Raw genomic sequence first — 23,576 nt, forward strand, 5'->3', positions numbered from 1 at the left:
TGGGTTAAGGATCCAGTGTTGCCGTGAGCTGTGGTGTAGGTCGCAGACGTGGCTCGGATCCTGCGTAGGCTCTGTGGCTCTGGCGTAGGCTGGCAGCTGTAGATCCTATTAGACCCCTAGCCTGGGAACCTCCATATGCCACAGGAGCGGCCCAAGAAATGGCAAAAAGAGCAAAAAAAATAAAATAAAAAAATAGTAGGATAGAGGAGACCTCATGAGACTGGAAATGTGCCGAACGGTTCTTGTTTCCTAAGGGCGGTGTTTCTTGGAACAGCGCTTTGAAGGGGTGCCATTTAACGTGCAGTTCAGAGGAGGGCAGATCTGTGGCTCTCTCCCCCAAGATAGCAGAACTCTGGTAAAAGCCAAGTTCGCACTGAGCACCCTTCCACCTCCCTTATTCAAAGTACCCCTTTCTTCTTGTTTCTTTTTTTTTGATAATATGATTTGGCTTTGATTTTATTTTGTAACTGAAGTACAGTGATTTGCAACGTTGTGTTAATTTCTGCTGACTAGCACATTGATTCAATTATACATATACATTCTTTTTATTATTTATTTATTTATTTATTTATTTATTTATTTATTTGGCTTTTTGCTATTTCTTTGGGCCACTCCCGAGACATATGGAGGTTCCCTGGCTAGGGGTCTAATCGGAGCTGTAGCCGCCAGCCTACGCCAGAGCCACAGCAACGCGGGATCCGAGCCATGTCTGCAACCTACACCACAGCTCACGGCAACGCCGGCCGGATCGTTAACCCACTGAGCAAGGGCAGGGACCGAACCCGCCACCTCATGGTTCCTAGTCGGATTCATTAACCTCTGCGCCTCGACGGGAACTCCTACATTCTTTTTGAAAAATATTCTTTTCCATTTTGGTTTATCGTAAGACATTGAATATAGTTCTCTGTGCTCTAAGTAGGACCTCGTGGTTTATCCCCTTTGTGTACAATTCTCCATGTGACTTCTTCCCTTCCCCTGCCTCTGCCAAGCCTATGTATTCTAGAAAATTCTACGTTACTAGAAAGACCTAGTAAGTACAGAATGTGGGCCAAGCTGTGGATGTAGCAGTGAGCAGAACAGATAAATATCTCTGCCCTTCTGGAGCTTACTTTCTAGTTAAATTCCTGCTGATAGGAGTTCCTATTGTGGCTCAGTGGTGATGAACCTGACCATGAGGACTTGGGTTCTATCCCTGGCCTCAATCAGTGTGTTAAAGATCCGGCGTTGCCATGAGCTGTGGTGTAGGTCGCAGAGGCGGCTCAGATCCCGCGTTGCTGTGGCTGTGGTGTAGGCCAGCAGCTGCAGTTCCAATTCGACCTCCAGCCTGGGAACCTCCATATGCCTGGGGTACTGCCCTAAAAAGACCAAACAAAACAAAACAAAACTTTCTGATTCCAAGTGCTGAAATGTTAACTGATAACACAGGGATTGACAGAGTTATCAAGGGTTTAAGGTAGTGCTTCCGTTATCACCCCAGGAATCAGCATCTCTGGGGGTGGGACCCAATGATAGTGTGCATTGTTGACCACTACCTCCCACCCCCCAGTGATTTGGACCCATCTGTGGCGACACAAGGTGAGACTCCCCCCCAGGACAGTGGGAGACTTGTGCCGTCAGCATCTCTGCGGGTGCCTCCTGGGATTTCAGCACATGGACAGGTGCCCATTCATTACATCTTTGCTGGACTTCTCGTGTGGCTCACACCATCACACCTTTGCAAGGCTGGTTTGCACAGAAGCCTCCTTTGCTCTGTCTGGTGCTTCAGAGACTGAGTTTCCTGCTTTGCTGCTCCCTCCATGGCAGAGATCCTATTTTATGAACATGGCTAATGATTTATAATTCCTATCACCTCGCACAGTGCCTGGCCCAGCGTAAGCACCTAGAAACATCCACGTGAACCCATGGCTGTCAGTTCCACTTGCCAAAACCTTTGATGCTCTGTTCAGTCCAAGTAGAAGGAACATTCTTTGTCTGTGTTCTCCCTGTTGGTCGCAGATTCCCAGCCTAACTTATTATCTTGCAAGATGTCAAAGTGGAAATTTCCAGCTTGATCCTTACTCTGCATTCCATCTTGCCCAGGCATTTAAATTATGGCACTGCTTTTAGATGGGGATATTTTGCTGCTGTTTAGTCCGTCACGCTGAATGTTTTGTACATCCATGCGCTGCTTCTGATGGATTTAGTTTATTAAAGTGGGTGGCATCCAGCTGCAGCTCCCTTTTCTCTTTCCTTCTAATCGACTTTCAAGTAACCAAGGCAGCCTATTAACACTTGGGGTTTTCATCAGACCTGGCACATTACTGCCTTTGAGCCTCAAGATCACATCATTTCCCGTCTTTTCAGAAGATTCTCCCTCCTCCATTCTGCCTGGCCTCATTCTTTCCAACTTTCAAGATCCATCCAGCAAGCATGACTACCCTCTCATCTCTGAGTGGGGCCACCAGTAGTCCAAATGCTATTTTTTTTTTCCACAAAGCCCTTTTGGACCACTTAACTGATCTTTTCTTCTTCTCTCTTAGTGTCATTATTTTATGTAGAAATTATTCCACATCCTCCTTTGTCAGTTATCCTTTTATATAGTTATAGATGCTCCATATGTGCTGAATTGGCTGGATGACTAGCAGCACAGCACACGGGTCTCAACACGCCTGGAGGGGTGCAGTAGAGCTTAAGGTCCTCCCCTTGGTTGAGATAGAAACTGAAGGCAGATTACATCTCTGGCCTTCAGCTTTGCCATCTATAAATAGGTAATTGTGTCTACCTGTAGTAAGCACATCTTTTTATTCTGATGCTTTGACATCTGGGGTCTGGCTAACTCTAGAGAGACTGTCCCTCCCAGGGCTGGCCATTTCTCAGAATTGGCAAGGGACTGGCCTGCCAACACACTTTTCTGTGCACACCAACCAATCCAGATCCCGCACTTCCAATCACCTCCTTAATGGGCTCTCCCCTTTATTTGGACCTTGAGTCCCCTGCCCTAACTACCCCAGTGCCACGCCCCAGGGCCCAGAACCCACTAAAATTATTCAAACCAGCCCATCCTACGCCTGTTTACCCTGCTTTGCCCATTCCTTCCTCCAGAAGCCACAATAAATGTTCTTGCTCACGACTTCCCCTGCTCCTTCTGCCTCCTGACTCACCCCATCCTTCTCCATATGGCCTCCCCTTGGCACGCGGTCTGCTGTTTCTAGGGAAACGTGAATAAAATCATGGTCCTTTATGACAGACGGTCCCGTGTCTGCATGTCTTTCCATACCTGATCAAAACTGATCCTGGCTGTATTTTAAAACACCACCTCAACAGGAGGTGATTTTTAACCCCCAGAAAACATTTAGCAATGTCTGGTGACATCTTTAGTTGTCACAGCCGGGGAAGGAAATGCTACTGGCATCTACTGGGTAGAGACTAGGGCTGCTGCTAAACATCCTACAATGTACAGAACAGTTACCCACAGCAAGAATTATCTCACCCAGAATGTCAATCAGGAAACCTAGGGTTGGAGTTCCCCTGTGAGTCAGGCATGTTCAGTCCTTGGCCTGGAGAATTTCCACATGCTGTGGGTGTGACCAAGAAAAAAAAAAGAAATAAAGATTCGATGAGGTGACGTAAGGAATGTGCTTGTGGCCCTCAGACTATATAGCATGTGTTAGAATTACCTGTTGGGCTTGTGAAAATACATATTGCTGGGCCCATCCCCAGAGTTTCTTATTCAGTAAGTAACCTGGAGATTTGCATTTCTAACAAATTCCAAGGTGAAGCTGACACTGCTTTTTCAGCACCAATTTTGAGAGTCATTAGCCTAATTCACAGCAATCATTCAACAAGTCATATCCCATAATTATTATTTTGTCAGATCCTTTGGGTTAGAGACTGAACCTTACACCTCATATCCCACACAGCACTGGGCTTTGCAGTAGGCACTGTACAATAAAAGATGCTGACAGCTGTTTAACATTGAAGCATTATAAGTGGTGACCTCTACTTCTAAGATCCACTTGGGAGTAAATGTAAAGACTCATCTAGTTGGGAGCATCTTCTAGTTAGCTATTGCAGCATAATGAATTACCCCAAAATTGAATGGTTTAAAATAACCATTTTATGCTCAACATCGCTGATTATAAGAGAAATGCAAATCAGAACTACCATGAGATATCACCTCACACCAGTCAGAGTGGCCCTCATTCATAAATCCACAAATAACAAGTGCTGGAGGGGCTGTGGAGAAAAGGGAACCCTCCTGCACTGTTGGTGGGAATGTAAGCTGGTACAGCCACTATGGAGAACAGTTTGGAGATACCTTAGAAATCTATCCATAGAACTTCCATATGACCCCGCAATCCCACTCTTGGGCATCTATCCGGACAAAACTCTACTTAAAAGAGACACGTGCACCCGCATGTTCATTGCAGCACTATTCACAGTAGCCAAGACATGGAAACAACCCAAATGTCCATCGACAGATGATTGGATTCGTAAGATGTGGTATATATACACAATGGAATACTACTCAGCCATAAAAAAGAATGAAATAATGCCATCTGCAGCAACATGGATGGAACTAGAGAACCTCATACTGAGTGAAATGAGCCAGAAAGACAAAGACAAATACCATATGATATCACTTATAACTGGAATCTAATATCCAGCACAAATGAACATCTCCTCGGAAAAGAAAATCATGGACTTGGAGAAGAGACTTGTGGCTGCCTGATGGGAGGGGGAGGGAGTGGGAGGGATCGGGAGCTTGGGGTTATCAGACACAACTTAGAATAGATTTACAAGGAGATCCTGCTGAATAGCATTGAGAACTTTGTCTAGATACTCATGTTGCAACAGAAGAAAGGGTGGGCGAAAAAATGTAATTGTAATGTATACATGTAAGGATAACCTGACCCCCTTGCTGTACAGTGGGAAAATAAAAAAAAATTATTAAAAAAAATTATAATAAATAAATAAATAAATAAATAAATAAAATAACCATTTTATTGTGTCTCATGATTTTGGAGGTCAGGAATTTGGGCAGGGCTTGGCTGACTGATCTTCTGCTTCATGGGGTCTTTGTTTTCATGGGGCGCCCATTCACATGTCTGGAATCTGGCTGGGATGGCTTGAAGGCTAGCCACCACTGGAACTGTCAACTAGAGCTCCTTTGTGTGGCTTCTCCAAGTGGCCGCCTCAGGGCAAACAGACCCCATTACAAGGCAGCATAAGGCTCTAGGAAAGAGTGTTCCAGCTAGCAAGGTGAAAGCTACATGGCCTTTTATGACCCAGCCCCAGAAGCCCCATTTTGTCACTTCTGTTCTACTCTTTGGCTCAAAGCATTTATAGGCACCTCCCTCCATCCTCCCCCCGACCCCCGAACTCAAGGGTGGGAGATAAGGACCTCACATTTTAATGGGAGGAGTGTCACAGAACTTGTTGGCTCTGTTGTTAAACTGCCACATCACGCTTGGTGGCTGCTTTGTTTCTAGCCACGGGAGTAGAACAAATAAGTAAATGACCCTCGGACTTTCTAATTTTACTCTGTTATTCTCTGTTCTGAACTTTTGATGTTAAATCCTCTCCCCAAAATATATCATTGCAAGCCAAGCAGCTTCTCCACTCCTGTTGTCATCTTATGACTCTGAGTGGGAATACGTGTCCATTTACCTGTCAGAATTGCCTCCTGCAGTAAAACCCACAATGAAATGCCCTTCCCTGTTGCAGGTTCATTACCCAGCATGAAAAATCACCTCCCCCAAGGACATAATCTCAGACGGTATTTCTCTCTTCCATTGTAGTCTACGGTGCCTGCGACACAGGTATGCAACTGTCCACCCCCACCCCCCACTCCCATAACGAAGCGTTGGGGTCCTGTTCACCCAATTCAAATGGGATGCTCCTGGTCCTGTGCCCTGAATGGAAGCACAGGAGGTGTGGATGTGCCCCTGCTGGTGTGTCCAGGGCTGTACTGCCTCCGAGATCCTGGCCTCTCTGACCTACGCAGGAGCTCAGTGATGACCTCGGTGGCAGCCAAGGATTATTTTGGTTGCACTACTCTCTGGGATTATCCAAAAGGGAAAACAGAAGTCATTTAAAAATGCAGCTTGTGCTCTTCCAGTACAACAAAGAATCTCCTGGAAATCTCTTAATTTTAAATGGCATTGTAATGTATGCTTTGTTTGGTTTTCATCACTTTTATCAACATTTCTTAGCAGAGACTCTAGTGGCTTGGCTAGGGTATGGGGGGAAAATTATAAGGATTCATGTGTATTCATTTGCCCTAGTGGGAATTTGATGTGGTAGAAATATTATCGGAATATTAAATTAGAGTCACTGAACATTATTCTCTGTTCTCGTGAAACCAGACACAGGGTATAGACATTATACGGCACCAGGAATGCCAGGACAATTCAGTGACTCATGACCCCCATCCAAGCACCTTGATTATTTCTAAACTGAGTTGACATAAGCTCTATCCTGTCTCCAGGGTCCTTGTGCCACAGTTTTAGTGAATTTTTTAACTAGTGCTCTCCTCTGCTTATTCCTCTGTTAAGTTCCTCCCTTCAGTTCCGGAGAGGATGGAGCAGGCAGGCACATGCCCAGCTGTCTTGAAAACCTTGTGCTTTTCAACAAATCTCTCCCGGTAAGGTGTTCCTGGGCTGGTCCTTAGTAGCTCCCCACCTGCGTTAGAGTTGACTGGCTCCCGAGATCAGAGCTAAGTCTTAGTCAGGATCAAACCAGGAAATGAGAGACCACTGGAGCATTTGAAACAGAAGGGCTCGGACGTGGGGATTAATTACACAAAGGATGGAAATGTTCAGAGTCTAGCTGGGGGGCAGTGAGGCATCCAGAGACTGAGAGCAGAAAAATGACACTGCCCTGGGTGGAGGTCAGAGGGAAGGGGGTTCTGGAAGTCCAGGGCTTTGTCACCCAGGGCAGGCTGGAACCACAGTGGACCTATCCGTTAACAGCGGGAGCCAGGGAGGTTCCACAGCTGTAGTGAAGGAGGGAAAGAATACCTGTTTCTCCCTCCCTGCCCCGCCCTCCGTTCACCTGTCAGCACCTCCCATACTCCAGTCCCAGAAAAGCAAACTGACAAGGGTCAGACTCTTTGGTTCAGAACAGGGCAAGGGAAAGGGCGAGAGAGACCCAGGGCAAGTAGCCTGGGTGTGCGCTGCAGTAAGCCCGAGAAGCTGTTCTTGCTCAGCCAGGACCTAGCACACATCTGCCCTCCAGCGTGATGTCAGTGTCAGCTGCTCAAAGGTCTCAGTCAGTGACGTTTATTCTGACCGCACTGATGTAACCTTGTCCATGACAGGCTTTCCCGGAAAGGCTCTACCCTGGTCACATCCCCAGCTTTGATCAACCCACTCCTTCTGCCTCCCAGCCGGGGCCTCTTCTCTTCCTACCTCTCTGCCTCCTTCTAGCTCACCGGCTCTCACTGCCTCGCCAGCGTCTCTACCAATTTGGCTTCGCCCGTGATCCCTTTTTGTTGGCTGATCCTCAGCACCAGTGGGTATGGTTAGGGTTCAGTATCAGATAATCGTCTTTCTCACCATAGCAATAGTCTCACTTTTTCTCTTTTCCAGGAGAAGGTAGTATTTTGCTCTCATGATGAGTCTAATTCAAGGGGGGAGGAGGTTAAGTGCTTGTGGGATGGGAAAAACTGCCGTGACTAACCTTGAAAATACATTGACCCCCCAGAGAACCTTTATAGATCTTCTCAATCTTAATTACTAGCTTTCCTCAAAGATTTCCTCCCTCGTCCATCTTTTCCTTCCTTTTTATTTTATTTTATTTTTTTAGAATTCCTAGAGAAAGGAAGACTTAATCTCTGGGAAAGGTGACGTCTCTGCAGGCAACTTAATCAGATTAAGATTTAATGGCTCCTTATGACTTCCTGATTTTGCCAGACTAGCCTCCAATATCTTCACCCTTAATTTTTTCGAATATATTAATAGAAAGAAACTGAAATCAGAACCTACCCCCAGAAAACTGACTCCATTTGCTAACTTCCCCGTGACTGTCTGGCAACACAGCCGTGTTCTTGGTACGTAGGACATTCTCAACCACAGCGTTTTTCTGTAACTCTTCCTTTTTTCTCTTTGCCCATGCCAGGGTGTAAACAGATCCACTCCCTCCCTTTATGAGAGGACGTACAGTGATCAAGTTGGAGAGGGGGCCTCAGAATTAATTCCACCCTGTCTTCCCAGCTGGGAGGGGGGCCCCTGACTGCGGTTCTGGTGGGGAGATGGCTCTTGACCAGGCAGGAGGCACCACATAGAAAGGGGATCTTCCGGTCCTGCCTGCCCGCCTTGCTCTTTTCACAGGAAAGGTGGACAGAGAGCCCAGGAAGAGGTTTTTCCAGAGGCATCTCGCACCCATATGCAGAAAAGAAAAGATGGTTTTTCCTCCTGAAATTAAGTATTCTACAGAAACTTGTCAGGCACTCCATCTTAATCACGGAACTAGAAGCCAAAGTCCTGGAATGCAGGTGCAGGCTAGAGCCCCAAATGCTCTGACCACCAAATTTGCATTTAAATACCTAACTAAGAGAGCACAGAGGCTAGTTTCAACAAAATGAAAAGCCCTGTCTTTGGGTTCTGATTCCCTTATCTCAGGGTCAGTGTCTGAGAACTATAGCGGTTACTATTACGCTGAACCTGGTTCTAAAAACCTGTGGTTTTCGAACCTATGAGAGCTAACAGCTCTATTATAACAAGTGTTTGACAGTGCCCTTTTAATCTCCTGAATGAAATTAATAAAAGTAACATCTTTACATGTTTCAGAAAGAAATCACCACAATACCTTAACTGATATAAAAGAAAGACATAGTATTTATAATAAAATAATGGGCATGTTGGAGTTCCTGTCGTTGCACAGTGGAAACGAATCCGACTAGTATCCATGAAGATGTGGGTTCGATCCCTGGCCTTGCTCAGGTTCAATCCGGGCGTTGCTGTAGCTATGGTGTAGGCTGGCAGCTATTGCTCCAATTCCACCCCCTGGCCTGGGAACCACCCTATGCCGCAGGGGTGGCACTAAGAAGCAAAAAAATAAACAATAAAATAAAATAAAATATTGGCCTGTCAATGTGTAAATGCTCAGTCACTATGCATTGTGACCTAGAAACCACAGTCCAGCCCTGAGGCTTCACCCTGTGGAGAGGCCCCAGGAACATAAGACTCACAATGCAGTCCTTGCAGGTGGGTGTTTTGCCGTCCATGATATGATTTTCTGAAATGATGGATGACTCTTAACAATACAGGATACCTTGTTTTACTGCGCTTCACTTTAGTGTGCTTTGTAGATGTTGAGTTTTTTACAAATTGAAGGTTCGTGGCAACTCTGCATCAAGAAAGGCTATTGGTGCCAATTTGTTCATTTTGTATCTCTGTGTCACATTTTGGTAATTCTCACAGTATCTCAAAATTTTTCGTCATCGTTATATTTGTTATGGTGATTTGTGACAGTGATCTTTGATGTTACTATTGTAATTGTTTGGGGGCACCACAAGCCACACACGTATAAGACAGGAAACCTAATGCATAAGTACTGTGTGTATTCTGACTGCTCCACAAACCAGCCATTCCCCAACTTTTCCTCTCTCCTTGGGCCTCCCTATTCCCTGAGATCCAGCAATATTGAAATTGTCCAATTCGGAGTTCCCCGTCATGGCTCAGTGGAAACGAATCTGACTAGCATCCACGAGGACATAGGTTCGATCCCTGGCTTTGCTTAGTGGGTTAGGGAATCCAGCGTTGCTGTGAGCCGTGATGTAGGTTGCAGGTGCAGCTCTGATTCAACCCCTAACCTGGGCACTTCCATATGCTGCAGGTAGCCGCCCTAAAGAGACGAAAAAACAAAAAAGAAAAAAAAAAAGAAATTGTCCAATTATTAACCTACAGTGGCCTCCAAGTGTTTAAACAAAAGGAAGAGTCGCACCTCTCTATATTGAAAGCTAGAAATGATTAAGCTTAGCGAGAAAGGCCATGTTGAAGGCCAAGATAGGCTGGAAAGGTAGGCCTCTTGCACCAAATATTTAGCCAAATGGTAAATGCAAAGGAAGAGTTTTGAAGGAAACTAAAAGTGCTACTCCAGGAGTTGCCCCGTGGTACAGTGGGTTCAGGATCCACCGTTGTCACTGCTCACTGCCGTGGCTCTGGTTATAGCTGTGGTGGGAGTTCGATTCATGGCCCAGAAACTTCTGTATGCCATGGGCACAGCCAAAAAGAAAAGTGCTACTCCAGTGAACATATGAGTGAGAAGAAAGTAAAACAGCCTTATTGCTGAAATAAACTTTTATAGTGGTCCGGATAAAAGATCAAACCCGCCGCAAAATTCCCTTAAGCCAAAACCTAATCAGAGAAATGTCCTAACTCTCTTCAATTCTGAAGGATGAGAGTGATGAGGAAGCTGCAGAAGAAAAGTTTGAAGCTAGCAGAGGTTGGTTCACAGGTTTAAGGAAAGAGGCTGTCTGCATAACGTGAAAGTACAAGGTGAGGCAGAAAAGGGCTCATCGGAAGCTGCAGCCAGTTATCCAGAAGATCTGACTGAGCTAATGAAGATGGTTACAGTAAATGACAGGCTTTCAGTGTAGACAAAAGAGCCTTCTATTGGAAAAAGATGCCATCTAGGACTTTCATAGCTAGAGAGGAGAAGTCGATGCCTGGTTTCAGAGTTTCAAAGGCTGACTCTTTTGTTAGGGGCTAATGAAGGTGATGACTTTTAAGTTAAAGCCAACACTCACCATTTTGAAAATTCTAGGGCCTCTAAGAAATATGCCTGTGCTCTACAAATGGAACAGCAAAGCCTGGATGACAGCATATCTGTTTACCGCATGGTGTGCTGAAATTTTAAGCCCACGGTTGAGACCTACTGCTCAGAAAAAAAGATTCCTTTCAACATATTGCAGCTCACTGATGGTGTACCTGATCATCCAAGAACTCCGACGGAGAGGCACAAGATGAATGTCACTTTCATGCCTGCTAACACAACATCCATTCTGCAGCCCACGGATCAAGGAGTCATCTCTGCTTTCAAGTCTTATTATTTAAGAAATATATCTCGTAAGGCTATAGCTGCCATAGACAGTGATTCCTCTGAAGAATCTGGGCAAAGTATATAGAAAATCTTCTGGAAAGGATTCACCATTCTGAATGCCATTGAAAACATTTGTGTTTCATGGGAAGAGGCCAAAATAGCGATATGAACAGGAGTTTAGAAGAAGTTGATTCCAACCCCCATGAATGACTTTGAGGAGTTCAGGACATCAGTGGAGGAAGTAGCTGCAGATGTGGTAGAAAGAGCAAGAGAAGCAGACTTAGAAGTTGAGCCTGCAGATGTCCGAAGTGCTGCAATCTCAAGATAAAATGTTAACAGATAAGGAGTTGCTCCTTATGGATGGGTGGAAAAAAAGTGTTCCTTAAGATGGAATCTGCTCTGGGTGGAGATGCTGTGAATATTTAGAATATGAATAACTTAGTTGATAAATGTGTGGCAGGGTTTGAGAGGATTTACTCCAATTTCCTAAGTTCTACTATGAATAAAATGCTGTCAAACCTTGCCTACTATGGAGAAATTGTTTGTGAAAGGAAGAGTCGATAAATGCAGCAAACTTCATCATTGTCTTATTTTAGAAATTGCCACAGCCCCCCCAACCTTCGGCAACCACCACCCTGACCAGTCCAGCAGCCATCAACATCACAACAAGACCCTCAACCAGAAAAAGATTATGACCTACTGAAGGATGGTTAGCCTTTTTCAGCCTCACAGATTTTTCTCCTCACCTCATGAGCTTTTCCATTTGGCTCTGTCAGCCCACTGGGGGATAGCCATGATAAGTTGCTCTTACCCCCAGAGATGCTCAGACAAAGGCCGCTCCCCAGATGGGGTGTTGCAGAGAGGATGGGCTTACCTCTCATCTGCGGCAGCTCAGAAAGAGTTTCTGAGAGCAGCTCAAGTAGGCAGAGGGCCCTGCACCTGCCGGCTCTCTGTCAGCTCTGTGTTAGCACTTTCTGATTGGCCTCCTTGCAGGTGGGGGGTAGGCTCTGCCACAGTTAAGCTGTAGAAGACAAGGTTTCATTTTCCTCCCGGGAATTTGATGTCAAGTAAGGAATCATAAGTTGCTAGGTTCTTGAAAATCTACTACACTTGACCTTTGGAGAGCAACGGTTTGAACTGTGCAGGTCCACGTATACATGGATTATATATATATATGGTTTTTTCTCTTATGATTTTCTTAATCACATTTTCTTTTTGCTAGCTATTATAGTGTACAATACTTATAAGATACAAAATATGGTACTCAACTGTTTATGTTATCAGTAAGACTGCCAGTCAACTGTAAGCTATTAGTAGTTATGTTTGGGGAGAGTCAAGAGTTATATGGGGGAGTTCCTATTGTGACTCAGTGGTAACAAACCTGACTAGTATCCATGAGGATGAGGGGTCGGTCCCTGGCCTTGCTCAGTGGGGTAAGGATCTGGCATTGCTGTGATCTGCAGTGTGGGTCACAGACGTGGCTTGGATCTGGCGTTGCTGTAGCTGTGGCAGCTATAGCTCCGATTTGAAGCCTAGCCCAGGAACTTTCATATGCCACAGGTGCAGTCCTAAAAAGAGCAAAAAAAAAAAAAAAAAAAGTTGACAACCCAGCAGCAAAAAAGCCAATCAATCAATGGAAAAATGGGCAAAAGACCTGAATAGACATTTCTCCAAAGAAGATATACAGATGGCCAACAAACACATGAAAAAATGCTCAACATCGCTGATTATAAGAGAAATGCAAATCAAAACTACCATGAGATATCACCTCACACCAGTCAGAGTGGCCCTCATTCATAAATCCACAAATAACAAGTGCTGGAGGGGCTGTGGAGAAAAGGGAACCCTCCTGCACTGTTGGTGGGAATGTAAGCTGGTACAGCCACTATGGAGAACAGTTTGGAGATACCTTAGAAATCTATCCATAGAACTTCCATATGACCCCGCAATCCCACTCTTGGGCATCTATCCGGACAAAACTCTACTTAAAAGAGACACGTGTACCCGCATGTTCATTGCAGCACTATTCACAATAGCCAAGACATGGAAACAACCCAAATGTCCATCGACAGATGATTGGATTCGTAAGAGGTGGTATATATACACAATGGAATACTACTCAGCCATAAAAAAGAATGGCATAATGCCATCTGCAGCAACATGGATGGAACTAGAGAACCTCATACTGAGTGAAATGAGCCAGAAAGACAAAGACAAATACCATATGATATCACTTATAACTGGAATCTAATATCCAGCACAAATGAACATCTCCTCAGAAAAGAAAATCATGGACTTGGAGAAGAGACTTGTGGCTGCCTGATGGGAGGGGGAGGGAGTGGGAGGGATTGGGAGCTTGGGCTTATCAGACACAACTTAGAATAGATTTACAAGGAGATCCTGCTGAATAGCATTGAGAACTTTGTCTAGATACTCATGTTGCAACAGAAGAAAGGCTGGGGGGAAAATGTAATTGTAATGTATACATGTAAGGATAACCTGACCCCCTTGCTGTACAGTGGGAAAAAAATAATAATAAATAATTAATAAAAAAAAAAGTTGTATGGGGATTTTTGACAGTGCAGGCATCGGCACCCCTAACCCTCATGTTCAGGGTCAATGGTAGTTACCCTGGCAAGTATCTCCACTAGGACCTCCTCTGTGGACAGCTTTCAGCTGTGTGTTATCTTTTCAAGAGACACATTGCACTGAAACAAATTACGTACATGTTTTTAATATGCATGTGCCTCTAACAGTTACTCTAAGGGATGGGAATGACCACTGTGGTGTAGTGGAAACAAATCCAACTAGGATCCATGAATGCAGGTTTGATCCCTGGCCTTGCTCAATGGGTGAAGGATCCAGCATTGCCATAAGCTGTGGCGTAGGTCGCAGACACGGCTCAGATCCCAAGTTGCTGTGGCTGTGGTATAGGCCCATGACTGCAGCTCCAGTTTGACCCCTAGCCTGGGAATTTCCATATGCCTCTGGTGCAGCCCTAAAAAGCAAACAAAGAAAGAAAAACCAAAAAACTAGTTACTCTAGGGAAATTTTCAAGTCAACACTTTGATGTTTTTCTCTTATGATTACTCCTTCTTCCTCCCTTTTCTCTGCTCCAATGCAAGCAGCCCAAATCATTGAACCCAACACTACATGAGAAATGAGGAGAGAAAAAGATATAAAAAGACAAGGAAAAAGAGAAGGCAAATCACATGAAGACTGTGGGGCACAGTTTGGGAGAGTATGGTGTTAACCCAAAAGGCTGAAGAGAGGGGGTCTTCAACAGAGAGTCATTCGAGACAGTAAACCCAGCCTTCTAAAAAGCATATCCTTTCAATCAAGTCACAATCAGAATATGTGTTTTCCTCAGTATCAACAACTATAGGTGCCATGAAAAAAAGATCCTGTGCTCTTTCTCTTCTTTCCTTTCTTCTCTCTATCCTTCCTTCCACTTCTTCCTGAATGGAACAAACACAGAGGGATTGCTCTGATACTAAAAGGTCTTTCTCTCACAGGTCTAACAGAGACATTGATCAAAGTACATGGAAATATTTTTAGGCTCATCTCCTAAGAAAAGCAAAGGGAAAAAATAAAATGTATTTTATTAGAGATATCTATCTATCTATCCCTCTCTCTATATATAACTAATATATATATATTTCACATTATTATGCCCCTCCCACCCCAAATGACTGAATGTTATATTCTTTGAGGTGAGCCTGGTGACTTACAGTGTAAACATATAGGAGTTTCCAGGGCACACTAAAATTTCAGGACAGTTGACCTAGAGTGACCAAGAGAACTCATGGGATCACAGGGAGAGTTGATGTAACTCTGAAGTTCAATTATTCAAAAGAGTCAAGGAATTCTATCTTGGGTTCTTTTAAGCATATGATAGATCTCATTTTGTCTTAGAAGGCTCAGAGCCAAGAAATTGGCTCACAAGATGCTTCCAGGATCCGTAACACTGAGAAAGACACATTCTTTATCATCCCCCCAAATTGAACAAGCATGAAAACAAAACTCTGGACCTATCATTCCATGTTGGTGGTGAAAATGGCTTGACTGGTTTGTTTTCTTTTTCAGTTGCTTTTTCTTCTGCTAATTCAGTCCAGTATTCTTCAGTGACCTCTGAGTGCAAGGTCTGGGCAAGAGACTTGAGAAGAAACTTGGACTATGAATCAACCATCTGTAAGGAACTCACCGCTTAGGACACGAGAGAAGAGATAAGCATATGAAAGTTAGGGAAGGACTCAAAACATGAGAAGAAAGGTCAGTGTTTGTTGAGTATGTGAAATTAATCATGTAAGTAATAACACCTCGGGAAGTTCTGGGAGCAATCATTTCAACCTGGGAGTTCTCTTGAGCCCAATCTCTATGAATGGGGGAGACTTAGAAAAGTAGGAAGGAAAAGGGAAGGGTGTATCTGGGGGTTGGGATAACATGAGCACATTTTAGATGAGGTGGAGGTTTCAGAAAGGTGGGAAATAGATGAGTAGGTTGGAGAGTGGTTTTGCGTGTGGGGGTGGGGGGTTTCTAATGCCATATCAATGGAATTTTGGACATTTTTCAGTAGGGAAATTGGAGGATTGGGGGCCATGCACTTTGGCGAAAGTAGTGTTTTAACAAGGTTAACTAGATGGCAGTTTTGATATTTAAAGAGAAAAGATGTGACATAGATAGATTAGTTAGAACGCTATTGCAATGGGCCAGACCCAAGGTAAGAAGCCTTTAACTAACATTAGAGTATGGTAGGAATCAAAAGAAACAAATGGTTTTGAGAGATTTGTGAAGTAAGAAAAGATGACAGAACTGAGTGACCCATGAGCAGTGGGGCTGCAAAGGAAAGAGAAGAATCAAAACGGGCATCCTATTTCATTGGACCGGTATTGATCACTGGTCAGCCTTCTGTAGACAGAGACGTTTCTTCTGTGTCTGAGCCTTGCCATGAATTTTTCCGTTGACTTATATCAGCTCCAGTAATAACCGTGTGTGTGTGCATGTCCAGTCATTTCTCTGCTGCATTCTAAAGTGAACCATTACCAGTTCTTCTTGTCGAGGGCAAACTGAGAGTCTGGCCAAAACCAGGCCAGTGAATCCGTGATCAGTCATATCTTGGTGTATCTGCCCTTCAGTGAAAGTATGCTGGGTCAGATGTAAGGAAGCAATTAGCAAAAACCCATAGAAGGTGATAGATGGACAGAGAGAGAGATGAATGGATAGATAGATAGATGGACAGGCAGATGGATACATAGATATTAGATAGAATTGTGATTGGGAGGAAATGGTCAGCCCATATTATGGGCCATCATTTCGAAAAACTGAACCTGAACTCTGGTTTCCACGCTGGGTTTGGTTCCTAAGAGAGGAAAATGCAAGCTATTCTTGGGGGTTACTTAATAGCTCAAAAGAGAAGAGAAAGCAGACCCTGAATCCCTTGAGGGAGAGCTGTGCTCCAACTCACACACCATTAAAAGGGGATCTTCCGCTTCTACAATGAATGAATGTCTGACCCGGTCTGTAAATGAGGAACTTGAAATAATGAGAATAAATGAAAGAGAGGCTTGCATGGCGCCGGCCTTCTTTCAATTCCGGAGAGAGGGGCCAACGCCTCAGTTAAGGACAGCCTGGTTATATGAATTGTGTCTTATCTGGAGAGAGGCAGAACGTGTCCTAACCTAACCCTCAGTCAAAAACGAGATGTTTGATGAAGATGGCGAGGGAGGAGTCTCTTAGACATTTGGAAACAGAAGGTGGCCTTAGGGAGGGCACAGAACACCGCAGAACATGGTCGATGAGTGTACTCCCGGAAACAGGGACAAGATGAAAGCTCAGTTCAGATGTGAGTAAGGGCTGGGGAGAACTTGCTCATAAACACTGCAGCCAGAAAATGGGGGTGATTTCCATGGCTGGGCCTTCCAGAGCCGTGTGGGCAGACGCAAGAGTCTATGGAGCTGGCAGAGTGCTTGGCAGAGGGTTAGCGAAGCAGCATCTCTGGCAGACTGCCGGGGGCGGGGGGACATGGCTCGAGCAGGGGGAGCACCAGCTGACCACCTGCGTGAGGAGCAGCGGCAGCCAGCAGTGGGAGGGAGAGGCAGTGCTATCCCAAGACCCTGTTCCCGCCTGGGATGAGAGTTTTCACCAGCTTGTCACCACTTGGGCCTGGGAAAGTTCCCTGCCCCAGGAGCAGAGGCTGCTCTGTGGAGTTACAGCACCATAGCCAAAGGTACATGGATCCTTCTGGCAACTCTAGGGACCTGCTAAGGCAGAAGGCTCTCATGTGGAAATAGGAGGAGACAGGAGGATGGCAACAGTAAGGATGGTGATGCTGGCAGTCACTGAGTGCTTATGACGTGCCAGGCACTGTGCTAGGCTCTTTACACTTTCTCTTGCTTTAAACGCTCACAACAAGCTAATGAGGCACTATTATGATCTCCAGATGAGGAGACTGAGGCACAGAGAGGTTTAGTTATTTGTCTATGTTTACACAGCCCGGCTTCCTCCACACTGCAACGTACCTCAGACAGCGCTCCCTTTATTTGCCTGCAAAGTAAATTCAGAGGAAAAGCAGAGGCACAGATTAAGTGACTATCGCCTAGGCCATAGACCTCTCCCATAAATGTTTACACACACACAGAGGCCTTGAACAATGCTTGCGTGCAGCTAAGTGAAAATCTTTGCTTATCTTCCAGATGACATCCCGATGCAGGCAGAGGGAAAAAATAAATTTGCTGAGCTTCTGATGCAGCCATCGTCCCTGTGCTAGGCAGGAGCATCTCTGTAATGATGAAAAGCACTATAATTTTAACGTTGTTACTGGACTAAGCACAATTTACGCTAGTGATGAAAAAAAAAAGGAAAAGATTTATGAGATGGAAGATAGAAAGATAAACTCCTGTCCCTTAGTGGCTATTAGAAACATTGCCAAAATACCATAAATGTGTGAAGGATGACATGATTATTTTTGCATTTCTGCTGGGCATACACTGCAAGAATTTATAGGGGCAAGAGTCCGCAGTACAGATGGCAGAGCTGGAGGGGAGAGAGAAACCTGGCAGGCCCTTCCGAGGAGGAGGCCACCCTGACCATGCCCTAGTCTGAGGAGGATGTAGGACAGGTGGCTTTAGGCGTCACCTAAGGTGCCACACCTGCCAGCATCCTCTGCATCCCCTGGTCCAGCCACCTGCTCTCAGGGCAGCTTCTGTGGCAATACCCTGTCCCATGTTTCATCAGGCTTTGGTGTCAGGTTTGGATCCACCACCAAATGTGGGAGGTGAGAGGGTGGGACCGTCAAGGAGACACCAAGAAAACCAGCTGGCATTCATCTACCTACCGCGTAAACACAAAAGCCCCATGGACAGAAGCTTCCGAAAAGTTAGAGCCACCAACTCAGCCCCAAAGAACCATAGGATGTTTTATAAAAGAGAAGGGGAATGGACCCCAGAATGTGGTTTCACTGAAACCACTTTGAAAGCGTTTCTGCAGCCAGCCAGTCTGGACCAGGTATCCTGAAAGAGACCTCATCAGCAGTCACATCTGAAGGTCCAGCCACAGGAAGTCAGTCTGACAGTCTGCTGAGTCAGGTCTGGAATGCAGGTTATGTAAAGGCCCGGGGTTACATCAGCCAATGGATCCAAAACTCCCCTGACCCAGCAGCCTAACGCCATGGGCAAGGGGTACCTTTGAGCATTGACCTCTGGAGAAATTTGATAAGCAGGCTTGGCTTTAGTCAGATAGGACAGCAACTACTGGGAAACTAGGGTTCCCAGATTTGTTCATCCTTTGATAACATCGGTCATTTCTTCTTGAGGAGTCAGTCCAGGGCTCGCCACCTGGTGGACCTCTCAGCTGACTGGGTTAGGTTTCACTCTCCACAAATGGCGTATCATCTCAATGGATCCGTATCGGAGTTGCCTTCGTGGCTCAGCAGTTAACAAACCCGACTAGGATCCATGAGGATGTAGGTTCAATACGTGGCATCACTCAGTGGGTTAAGGATCCGGCGTTGCTCTGAGCTGTGGTGTAGGTCGCAGACGCTGGTGTTGCTGTGACTGTGGTATAGGCCAGCAGCTCTAGCTCTGATTCGACCCCTAGCCTGGGAACTTCCATATGCCGTGGATGCAACCCTAAAGAGAAAAAAAAAAAAAAAGATTCTTATCTCCCCAGTACAGTCTGCATATCGTTTGAGGTGCCTTAAATAGGGACGCCATGAGAATAGGTGCTGTGTAAATAGTCCTGTGACGTAGGTACTTGTGCAGTTAGCGATGTGGCATCCTTGTGCGTGGAGAAATGAGGGCCATGTGCCAGAGGTACCAGATTGAATTATGGCGACTCCTACATCTGACCAAGAGCCTACTTTAGTTGCTGTATTCCATATTTAAATTTAAGCTGCAAATGAAGAAACAGTTTTTACAACTCTAAATACACTTTCTAGTACAGAGAATAGTGACTAAAGCAAAAGCAAGAATAGCTGCTTGCACCACGATTTGAGAAAACCGACATCCAAAAATGATCATTTGTATGTGCAAACAACCACATGAGGACAATGGAGAAGCAGTGAGTCACCAGTATTCTAGCATTTACCAGATTCCAACACAATCTGAGGGTCTTTTCAAAGACGAGATCAGATATTCTAAAATTTACAGTCAACATTACCCTTGACGTGTAACCTTCAGTTCCTATCTGAAAAATGGGCTGAATCAAAACTTTATCAAAGAGTTATAGCCCAGCTCCAATGAATGATTTCAATACTTTCCAAAGTATTGAAATACATGGGAATAATTCTTCACGTCGGAAGAGTACTTGAGGCTTTCAAAGCACTTTCACCTACATCCTCTTATTTGATCACATTTGATTCTTACAGAATCCTCGAGGCTTGGTGTTTATGGGTGTGTGGTGGTCATATTAAAGTATCATTGAACTGGGGGTCTTTTTGGAGAGACAGGATGAATCCCTACCTGGTTGGGGAAAAAAAAAAAAAAAAAAAAACAGATGAAAACCAGGAGGTTTCGAGATCCAGACTCCCTGTTAACATGTCACATGGCTGCTGTACAAACCGAAGCTCTTAAAGTACCAAAACTCAGCAGAAAGTTTTAAGAATTGCTTACAATCCAAGTGTGTTTTCTCCTTCTCTATGCTTTTTAGAAGACAGTTTAAAGAGAGTTAGGGAATGTTTTGGCCTTTTGTTTTGAAACCTCCTAGGCTTGTTGTCTCTTTGTCTGCAGATTGTGAGATTAGTCTCTTTGCTTTAAACAGACTGAGCAACCTTTAAGATAAGCAGGCTTCCATGATGGGGTGACTTATTTTGGATGTGCAAAGGTGTTTACTGAGCTTCTCATGTACGACTTGAAAACTCTGCTGTCTCAGTGTGACACAGCTAAGAGTTGAAAGGGAAGCGCTGTCTGCTGTAGCGTGTTTTGGAAGGCGGCAGAAGAAAAATGTCTGTTCTAGAGCGTGATCAGCTAGCGGCATCTCCCCAAGGACTGTTCGTGAACCTAAGAGGAAGTCTTATTCAGGTGCCCAAGGGCAAACCACCTTGTCAAGGGACCACTGAGAACAGGTTCCATATAAGATAAGAGCCAGGTTGGCACTGGGGGTGGGCATGGGTGCTCAAGCTCTGTTTCCCAGGAAAAGCATTTTCAGCAAAGTTGTGGATAATTGCATAGGTTTTACATATTAACCTATCACAGCAAAATAGCAAAATCAATGGATTAAAATGACGTTCACTTGCCCCACCCCCCAACCCCCTGCTTCTCTGTACCCTGTACAGAGGGCAGTGGGTAAAAAGGGAATAAAAAGGCTGCCACCATCAAGGAAGCTTCTGCCCACCCCACCCCCACCCTGAGTTATCACCCATTTTGTGCACACAGCTCTCTGTGTGAGGTTTCTCCAGCCAGAACGGAGGCCACCACGAGGGCAAGCCAGTCAAGACATCAAACAGCAGGTCATAATAGAAACCAGGGCTCCGGATGCCAGGGTCCTGGCTCCATCTCTAATAATTTGTGTGCCTTTGGACAAGGCATTCTTCCTCTTTCATGTGTAAAACAAGGGGGCTGGACTAAGAGTTCTCCAAGGCTCCTAAACAGTTCCTGAAAATTAAGATCCTTTTCATAAGGAATGTGTAGGGAGGTTGTGAAAGGAAGCATAATTATCCCTGTTAGCTGTAAAAGAACACACTTTGGAGGTAGTGTGAAAATAATCCACAAGGAATCCTTACGATGGGATGGGAAACTACACAGAAACGTAGAATTGTGTGTGCATAACGTGAGCAGAGGTATATGAGGCAATATAAAACCGGGCTCGTGTAAGAAAGTCCACAGCTTAAAGCAGAAAAAGTCAGGCTTTTGAACCGAAGCTGAGCCCTATCCTTTTTACAGTCTCTCCCCATGATAATGTAGCACCTTGTGCACACAATTAAATGTCAGCCACAGAAAACATTTCCCTTGGCTTTGTTGTTCCAGAACGGGATTCTTTTGTCTTCAATATAATGGATATGCAGAAACAATGATAGAACAGAGATTTTTTTCTAAAGCGATGACAAACACACTGCTGCTTCCTCCCTCCTTTCTCCTTATCCCCACCCCCCAAAATAAATCATTGTTTAAAAAAAATTCCCATTGTCTATTGTCCACGGAGATCAAGATCTGCCTAGGAACAGCGCTGGCGGGCTCGCAGCAGCCGTGAGCAGCCGGTAGGTGGCGCACGAAGGCAGCGCAGGCGGGAGCGCGGCACAGATCCCGGCGGGAGGGGTCTCGCCGCCCCCACGCCCGCCCGCCGCCGTCTTCCACCCGCTCCTAGCGTGCTAATTGCTGGATACTCTACTGGGACTTCGGTTAGGGGAAAAGAAAGCGGGAATGGGAGGCGGGGAATCTGGTTCCGAATACACAAAAGCCTCCAGGTTCCAGGGGCCCAGGAGCAGGGCGCTCCCTCCATCGCCCACCATCCCTCTGCTCTGCTCCGCCAGGGCTGCGGCCAAAGGAGCAGACAGACGCTGGAGGGTGGGGATAGTGATCTCGGTGCAGAGCCCCACTCCCCGGTGCCTGGCGCCTGCCTAAGCCTGGACGTCTTCCTCCCCAGCTCGCTCATCCCAGACATCAGAGCCCAAGCCTACCCCAAACGCTGTCCAGCCAGGCGTGGGGCTGCGTTCTGGCTGAGGTAATGCCAACGCCAGGGACAAGCCCTGGGGCGGGCCAGGTCCCCAAGCAGCAAGATCTGGTGAGCTTCAAAGCAGGAAGATCCCATGTGTCTGCCTGGGCCTGTCTGGTGCCATCAGCAAGCCTCCTTGCAGGAGTCGGGCAGATCCTACCCCTTGCGTTCACCGGCTAGCCATGTCAGGTGACAGTGAAAGGGCCACGCGGTCCTCCGACCCCCAACCTCTGTCCAGTAGAACGTGGTGTTAAGGTTTTTGATGGCTCTAAAATCAGAAGCCTGGGTTGAAACGTGAGCATCGACACCTGGGGTTTTGTGACCTTGGGGATGTTCCCCAGCCTTCCATCTCCCAGGCTATACAAATCGGCAGTAATACTTTTAGGAATGTAGCGATGATTTTTTAAAAGTGGTACTTAACTTGGTAGGAGACCAGGCTGGAATAACTATTGTTATTAACAACCTGACTCCTTGGAGAGGCAGGGGAAAGGGATGCAGTTTGCTGCCCTTGAGACAGATCTCCAATCACTGTTGCCTAGACTGAGAAGGGGGCCAAGAGAAGAGCCCAGAACATCCTCAGACTGGTCACTCCCAACAGAAGATCCCGGCCATCCTTCTGCAGCCCGTGGCCACCATCCCTCTTCCGGCCCCTGAGGCTGGGCTGGGCTGTGTTAGGCCCTTCTCCTCTCCTTCCTCTCCCTTGCATATACACGTTTTCCCCTCTCCATTGGAAAGTTCTGAGACAGTGTATAAACATGGGCTTTGGAGTCAGACGTGCCCAGGTTGGAATTCTGACTCCCCATGTGCTAGCTGGGAAGTTTGGGGATATGCCATTTCATTTCCCTGGGCTGCAGTTTGCTGCTCTATAAAATGGTGGTCATGAGACCTATCTAAACCTTCCTATTTTAAAGATGAAAGAAGCTAATGTATATAAACAGCCCAGCATGTAATAGCTGTTCAGTAAATTTTTAAGTTTACCGTTGGAATTGGGTTAGATTATTTTGCAGAACATAATGAATGATCACTGGAACTTACAGAGATACCCAACAAGTTGAACCCACAAATGACTAATAATTAGCTCTTCTACTCCCTAGTCAGCAAACTTTATTTCCCTCCCAGAAAAGAGCAGAAATCAATCCAGTGAGGGCACATTCTCCCCAGAGCCACACAGGTATAACTAAGGCGCTTAACTAGGCTTATTAATGCTTTGGGGCTACCAGCTGCCCATTTTAGAGCAATACTCCATCTGGAAGGTTCTCTAGGGGTGGGCCTTGCTTTAAAGTTGCATTCGAAGCCATGGTGTGTACCTGGATGGTCAGTGACTCGCAGTATTTGTCGCATGTGTGGTGCTACCCCAAGCAGAGGTGTGGTAGGCAGGACATGACACTGAGCCACCCCTACCTGAG

At 45.7% G+C, this 23,576-nt stretch overlaps 1 long non-coding RNA gene across 1 annotated transcript; it reads left to right on the forward strand.

The window, feature by feature from the left end:
* The first annotated feature begins 5,743 nt into the window (after positions 1-5,743).
* Positions 5,744-16,011, forward strand: LOC125138178 (uncharacterized). Its single transcript, XR_007137593.1, has 2 exons — positions 5,744-5,801; positions 15,112-16,011. It is a non-coding gene; the product is annotated as an uncharacterized LOC125138178 (long non-coding RNA).
* Positions 16,012-23,576: the final 7,565 nt, after the last annotated feature.

The sequence above is a fragment of the Phacochoerus africanus genome, chromosome 10, assembly GCF_016906955.1.
Source record: "Phacochoerus africanus isolate WHEZ1 chromosome 10, ROS_Pafr_v1, whole genome shotgun sequence".
Taxonomy (NCBI): Eukaryota; Metazoa; Chordata; class Mammalia; order Artiodactyla; family Suidae; genus Phacochoerus; species Phacochoerus africanus.